Below are 7,545 nucleotides of genomic sequence, written 5' to 3' on the forward strand. Positions count from 1 at the left end.
CTGCAAAATGGACATATATTTGGCAGTTAGTGGAGTGGTGCATTTGTTTTCTTCTGTTGCAGAGAGGAATGGGAATTTATTTTTTTCTTTGTCAGAAGACATTTGAAATCCATCACAGACCTAACAGGGAATATCCAAAGTTATGAAATTTACATCTGTACCCTTGTCAGTGGATGTATACATCCACACTCCCATATCCCTTCATGGTGTGGTGCTTTATTAGTTAAGCACAGGGACAACTTTACTTCACCCTACCTTTATCCTTGTTTGTATGCTGCTGAAGCAATGTGAGTATTGTGGTAGGATTTGTTTTGTATGTGATTCAAATCCTGATTCTCAATTTATTATTGCTTTTGGAGCTGTTGTTACATAAGAATAGTTTAATTTTAGAATTTGAGTGTTACTCCCTTCCTTACAGATGTAAATACTATATGTTGTGGCACTGACGAAGAAAGCAGGAGACGAGCGTGCTGGACAGATATTGTTCATCGTACATCTTCATGAATATATAAATTTGAATCATATAGACTCTAATTAGAGGTGCAGCTGCAGTTCTGCAGTTAGGTTATGGTTGAACGTGTCTGTGCTTCAGCTCTGAGGTGGTTGTAAACGTAAATGTAAGTCCGTCACTGTGTTAGAAATCGAGAATTTGAAGTATGCCATTATGGGATCATATTGGAGCGAGAGGAAAGGACTTCTTAGAAATGTTTTGCAGGTTTATATGATTAGTTATTTGTTAGAAGAAAAGATTAATATTCTTACAGGTACTTACGAAACAGCACTTCAGTATAGATTAGTTTGTATTTGGCTCATGAAATTTGGTGTTGTAGGAGAGTTTAAAAGTAGATACAAATTTTTGTGTTAAACACTTTCCTGTATTGGTAAATGTGAGCTTGGTCATAGTGAACTGTAAGTAATGAAGCTTCACTGTTTCAGTTACTTTCTTTGCAAATAATTTTGCAGTATGAAAGTTTGTGTGGACTCCCATCAGTTCTCCATGCCTTGCATAGTCTTTTGAGTGGTTTGTAGCCATATTTTATTAATTGTTGAGCAGAATGTTAACACGGTTTTTGTGATGATGGAGCTGATACATAACTCAAGTTCTGGGGAAGATCAGCATTTTCATTTTATGAGCTGATTGTCCTTGACGTTTGTTATTGTGCTAGAATGTTCTTGTTCCATTTTGTTTCCAGTTCTTCTAGAACCAGTATTTGGTCCTCACTAATAATCTAATCTAGATAACTGCATTTTATGAAAGCTGTACTGACATCAGAGTTTGTGAAACAGTGAAAACTACAAATGTGGCTATGGATATCATGGTGTTTTGCCTGTAGTAGCTGAAATGTAGAGGACAGAATTATATAATAATTGACTGGGAATTTTGGTTTGACAGGAGTTTGGAAACAGAAAATAAGCATAAGTTCTTCCATGAAATTTTTGATATATAAGTAGTGCAGTATTGCATGGCTTGCATTTGTAAGGGAATGGAAATTAATTTCCCATTTTTAAGGAGCTGAAGTCTTTACTTTTATATATTGTCACGTGTTGGGTATGTTCCGCGACAAATAACCTCACGTGGGTCTTGGACTTAGCAAATCTTTATTGGACACTCACTCTTATACATCTTAAATTATTGCCCTTGCAGTGTCACTTGACTTCTGGCCCAATACTCCAACACAGTGTCTCAACTATCCTTGGCCATAGTTGGATCTCAACTGTCTCTGGCGGCGGCTATCCCAAGATTGGCTCGTTCTCATCTGTGTCGTCTCTGGCTCTGCTTATATAGGGGTTATGCAGACTGGATACCAGACACCATTTCTCACAGTTCCGTTTCTACTATTTCGACAGTCCGCTGTTATGCAACGAGCCTTCAGTTGTTCATCTCCGGGGAGATTCGTTCATTGTTTCGCCATTGTCTATGCGATGGCTCACTGTTATTGCGTTACCATGGAAGTACCTACTCCAAACATGTTACAATATTTTAGAGTGTTCTAATATGAAGATATCTGTGAGCAAAATATACCTAGTGTATGGTTACTATGAGTACCTTTTCTTTAGGCCAGTATGTATACCAACAAATATTTGATCTGTATTGACAAGCTTGTCAAAAGTCTCACACATTTACCATTGCACTGTATTTTTCAATCGTGAGGCAAAAACTGAACCTGAGAGTACCAGCAAACATGTGTGTGTGTGGGGGGGGGGAGTGCCAAGTATTATCATGTTATGTAACCATAAATTTTTTGTGTCATTGCAAGCCACATTGAAGTCTTACATTTTGTTGAAATTAAAAGTGGATCAAGTTTGAAATCGTACATACAGACTCGCATGCAAATCAGTATCTGTCTTTTAATGCTCTTCATGTAATTGTTTCAGGCCTGCAACTCACCAGCACGAGACCTCAAGTGACTCATCTGCCATAAGAGGAAGAAGTTATTGCTGTACAGTCACAACGAGCAAGTTACAGCATTTCTCTGATGTCCATTATGCTGTCCTATCATCCATGCATGACAGGAAGATACTACAGTATTACAGTATTACAGGAAGAAATGTCAGTTTGATGTGTGTGACCATGTAAGACTGCCTCTCTTGCTTTACTATGTTTGCATGCAGGAGGGCAACACATGTGCATGGTATCATCCGACTTTGTGTCTTGCTTTGATGCCATCTATGTGCAATGTTGGTTACTATTCACTTGCTTTTCTTCATTGACACTACATGTTTCAGCCCAACCAGCCATCTTCAGGTGTACAGGTTAGATTGCAGAATCTGCTGCTCACTGTAATGCCGTTTTGTTTCTGTTATGTGGAGGCCTCGGATTGCATCTGGTTATGTGGGTTAGTCGTCTGTTTTTTTTTTATTTAGGTGTCCTTCAGCTGCTGGTGTTTGCTTCATGGTTTTGTTTGACTGTGGCTGTCTTGAATGTTCTTGCTGGGGCGGGAATTTGTTGGATTGATGGCCAACCACAGCACAACAAATATGCCCAGCTCAAGGACACCTAAACAAAAAACGGATGGTTAACCCACTTAACCAGATGCAATCCGAGGCCTCTACANCATGAATTTTGCTGGTACTCATTTCTGTTAGAGACCAATTACAGACACTGCCAAGTGTAGGTAGATAAAAGTAATTGCATATGGACAAACATAACATAAAGTCAAAGACTAATTAAATGTAAGCACTGGAGCAAAGACACATTAATGCAATTAATGTAATTAATAATTCAATTCAATTCATGTTTATTTATGTGCAAACTTAACAGCGCAGAGGCCAATTACAAAGTTAGCATGAGTACCTAGAAATACACAAAAATAATTAAAGAACAAAATATGACACTCTATGCAAGGGCAGTAAATTAATAATAATTACAAGAAACGCTATAAAGTTAGCATTGACAGGAGAAAAAAATTGAATATGTAAATTTCAAATGGTTATGCCATCTTGTGTAATAATAATAATAATAATAATAATTCAGTTCGTGTTTATTTATGTGCAGACTTAACAGCACAAAGGCCAATTACAAAGTTGGCATGAGTACATAGAAATACACAAAATAACTAAAAAAACAAAATACAAAATAAGACGGTCTGTATAATGGCAATAAATTAATAATAATTCCAAGAAAAATTAAAATTAGCCTTAAGAGGCAAGAAAAATAAAATAAGTACATTTTGAATGGTTATGCTATTATGTGGCGGGAAAGGATAGTACCCATACATACATGCATAGAAGTTAATAATAATAACAACAACAACAACAACAACAACAATAACCCAATTAATTCTTACTTATTTGTGTGGCAGTTCAACATCATAATAATAATAATTCAATTAATGTTTATTTACATGCAAACTTAACAGCACAGAGGGTAGTTAAAAGGTTACCACGAGTACACAGAAATACACAAAAATAATTAAAATGCAAAATTTGAGAGTCTATATAATGGCAATAAATTGATAATAATTCCAAGAACAATTAAAGTTAACAGGAGAGAAAAATAAAACAAGACCAATACACTCGTACGTACATACACAGGCCATGCCATGGCTCAAGCATTTAGCCGCTGGCTTCTCACGACGGAGGCCCAGGTTTGAGCCAAGGTCTGGTCAAGTGGGATTTGTGGTGGACAAAGTGGCCCTGGTGCAGGTTTGCTCTGAGTACTTTGGTTTCCCCTGCCAATCTTCATTCTGCCAAATTCTCCATCATGATCACCTGCGGCAGGCTTCAGTAGGACAATCAGTGGCCGCCGTGCTGAGTGGACCCAGTTGGACTCCACCCCCCACTAAGCGAACCGAATTTAAATTTTATGTACATTATATTATTAACAATTTTAGATTCAATGTGATTGACAGAAACTGTTCCAATTGCAAATATGTCAAGATCTTTACCCACTGTGTTGGCAGAATAGGCGCATCAAGCAGGACAGTGTTTATTAGAGGAACAATAAAGCATCAGTTTAATTATATAAAATATGAAGGAAAAAACAATAAAAACAGATGGACGCAAACTTCTGCTGGATGTGTTCAAGCTTATTGGCATCAGTCGAGGTGATGGAGTTCCAAATTACCGAGGCATATTCCAGCTTGGACCTGACTGAAGTAAAATATAGTACATACAGACACTCCAGGGAGGAAGAAGATCTGTAGGTAATGGAGTGAATAAGGCCTAAAAGCTTTATGCATTCAGAATATATGTAATTAATGTGTGTGAAAATGTAGCGTTGAATCAAAGAAAACACCCAGGTCATTAATACTGCTGGTGCGTGTAATGATAGCTTGACAAAACTGATATTCATAGCTCAGAAAATGTAGCATTTTCTGTGACAACTGTGTCTATATTCCCATTGTTGTATGTTGCAGTTCTCGCAGGAAACACGCATTTTGATGGAGTGTGATGTGGGAGTTCCATAATGAAACCTGTCTAAAGCATTGTATCGGCTTCCACTTCGATTGGTCTAAATCACTTTCATGTATATCTTACAGAAGTGTTAGAAGTTACAAACGTTTGGTAAAGTTTTTGTCTATATGTAAAATGGACTCTGTATGCTTGCACCTTACCTCCCTTTTGCTAGTTTGTATTGAATAAAATACAGCCAATGATATCTCTTTCCCAAAACTCGTCCTGTAAACTGTGGCTCTCATATATGCATACAGTATCAGCATGTGACAATTTGGAATAATTGACAGTGGGCTTTTCTAAACACCTGGTAACTTGAAAAACTGTTGTCTTCTTAGCTGTGAGGCCATGTACACTGGTAGAACGTTACCACCACTTTGGAAGAACATGTAAAGTGATAAGACCCTGAAGATGGAGGCCTCACATTCCTCAGAGATGTTGGTAACATTCTACCAGACTACATGGTGTCACATCCCAGAAGTCTCAAATCTTTGTTGTTACAGGCATATTCCTATGGAAGATCTTAGCCGAAGACTTGTTCGCTTAGAGAGTATACATTGTAATTGCACATACAGGGAATACACAGTCATGAGCAGATAACAGTTGGTTTTTGATTTGACATAGGAGTTGGGTGTAGGAATTGAGAACTGAGAGTTGCCTGTTCTGTGTTTGTCGATACTTCTGAATTGCATGGTGACAGTGAGGAGGCTATGGCTTATACTTGGAATGAAGAGTATAGCATTCTGAGTTGTAGCAGTGTGTAGTTCAGAGAGAGCTCCGCGTTTTGGAGGTGACATATTCTTCCTAAACATTGGGCCATCTCCAAACTACACGTTGGTACAACGGAAGACCCTGGACTGTATGTGTAAGATACGTAAATTTTTAGTAATTGTAAGTACAAATTGGATAGGAACTGCTGGAGCTTTTGGGGTTGGTGGGGAGATATTAAGGTTTTTTTCTAATTGGTACAGTTAGAAATTTCTTGGCAGCTAATTCCTCAATCTGACAAGCCGTAGTGGACAGTCTAGGCATTGTATTGATGAAGAATTCTGTAATACAAGTTTATGGAAGTATGACTGCCATAACTTGGCTGAAGTAAAGACACATGGGTTGCAGCATAGTGAAAGCAATATGAATCACTTCGTTGAATAGTAACGTAATCCATAATGTTTAATAGTTTAGGACTTACACTGTTGCAAGATATTTTACATTCATTGTATCCAAAAATTATATACACTGAAGCAAATATAAACATTATGATGTATCTGAGGCTATTTGGATCTTTCTGGATGGGATATTTGTAATTTATTTTAATAAATACTCTTCAGAGCTGATTATGACTTTGCTTCATGTTTTAGGAAAACCCGTTATGTGTACGCCCTAAGGATGTCTGTACAGATACAGATGACACATGTAAGAGGAAATAAGAATTTTATTTGATAGATCCATGCAGGTCAGTCGACTCCTCTGATGCAGGAGAGATTGAACTGCTACGAGTCTTGTATTGTCACAGGAAAATGCAGATCAATATGGGCAGAACATTAATGTCCTGAACAGAGTTTGAGGTCACCTGGAAATGTATGCATCTATGACAAAAGAGCCAACTAGTTCAGCCTTCATCCTTGCTGATACATATTTGTGCTTTTCAGCATGCTGTCAGGAATGACTGGAATTGAGTGACCCCAACTGAGTGCTGATGGCTTTGATACAACCAATCTATATAAATAAAAATGTAAATGTTCGTTTGAGTCTTACCGAAGATCTCCGAAACTTCTTCACCGATCGCTTCGAAATTTTGACATAACGTTGCATTCGAACGCGCGTCTTTTTTTTGTGTGCCTATTATGTAGATGTCACACCCGTGACAGGTAAAAACATGTAAAAGTATTATTTGTATTCAATATAATATACTGTAATGTGTTATACGTCTTCCATCGAATACCAAGAGATCGTTGCCTAGGAATAACTGTGGCAACGAACTGTTGAAACTGCGGAAATAATGCATTTCTGCGGCAACGAGCACAGAACACGTGAAATGGAACCATGGGCGAAAGTGCCCTCTATTGCGTCCGAAACCGGGTTATAATAGTCCAGCTCCAAAGAATTTTTCGGTGATACTGGAAGTGATAATAATTGTACTCGAGACGTGGTTGGAAATTATTTTGTAAGTATAGTTTATTTTTCATTGTTTTTCTTTTCGTTTTCTAAGAACAGGCTTAGGTTGTCGTATTCGCCGAGCGGAAGCAGTGCGTCGAGTAATTTCAAATGAAACTGGGGAAGAATGGGCAGACTGAGCCACAGCAAGGTGTGGCCGGGCACAGCTATTAAAGAAATAAAAACAAAGTTGTCGCTGTGCTCAGTGCAGCACTGCACTCAGAATATGTACAGAGCGCAAATAAAATGAAGCGTATGAGAACATAACAAAACAACTTCTGCCAGAAGAGTCACATTGTAAATACAGTTAACAAGTAATTTTAAAATATTTAAGAATTTTAATGTGTTGGATGAATAACATTAAAAAAATAATTGGATTGGGATTAAATTCTGGAAATTATTGTCCTTTTTTAAAACCTATCTTGAATATTTCAGAACACCAGAACATTGAAATTCAGTAGCATGTTGAAAGAATACATATTGGTTGTGTTTATG

The 7,545-nt window shown here is 37.6% G+C and overlaps 1 long non-coding RNA gene across 2 annotated transcripts; it reads left to right on the forward strand.

Annotated features, from left to right (window-relative positions):
- The first annotated feature begins 1,695 nt into the window (after nt 1-1,695).
- LOC111871042 lies at nt 1,696-6,230 on the forward strand. 2 transcript variants are annotated; one of them, XR_004513725.1, is made up of 2 exons: nt 1,696-2,574; nt 4,860-6,230. It is a non-coding gene; the product is annotated as an uncharacterized LOC111871042 (long non-coding RNA). The 2 variants fall into 2 exon arrangements; XR_002843970.2 differs by lacking the exon at nt 1,696-2,574 and adding an exon at nt 4,487-4,646.
- Nucleotides 6,231-7,545: the final 1,315 nt, after the last annotated feature.

This window comes from Cryptotermes secundus, unplaced genomic scaffold (genome assembly GCF_002891405.2).
Source record: "Cryptotermes secundus unplaced genomic scaffold, Csec_1.0 scaffold7189, whole genome shotgun sequence".
Taxonomy (NCBI): Eukaryota; Metazoa; Arthropoda; class Insecta; order Blattodea; family Kalotermitidae; genus Cryptotermes; species Cryptotermes secundus.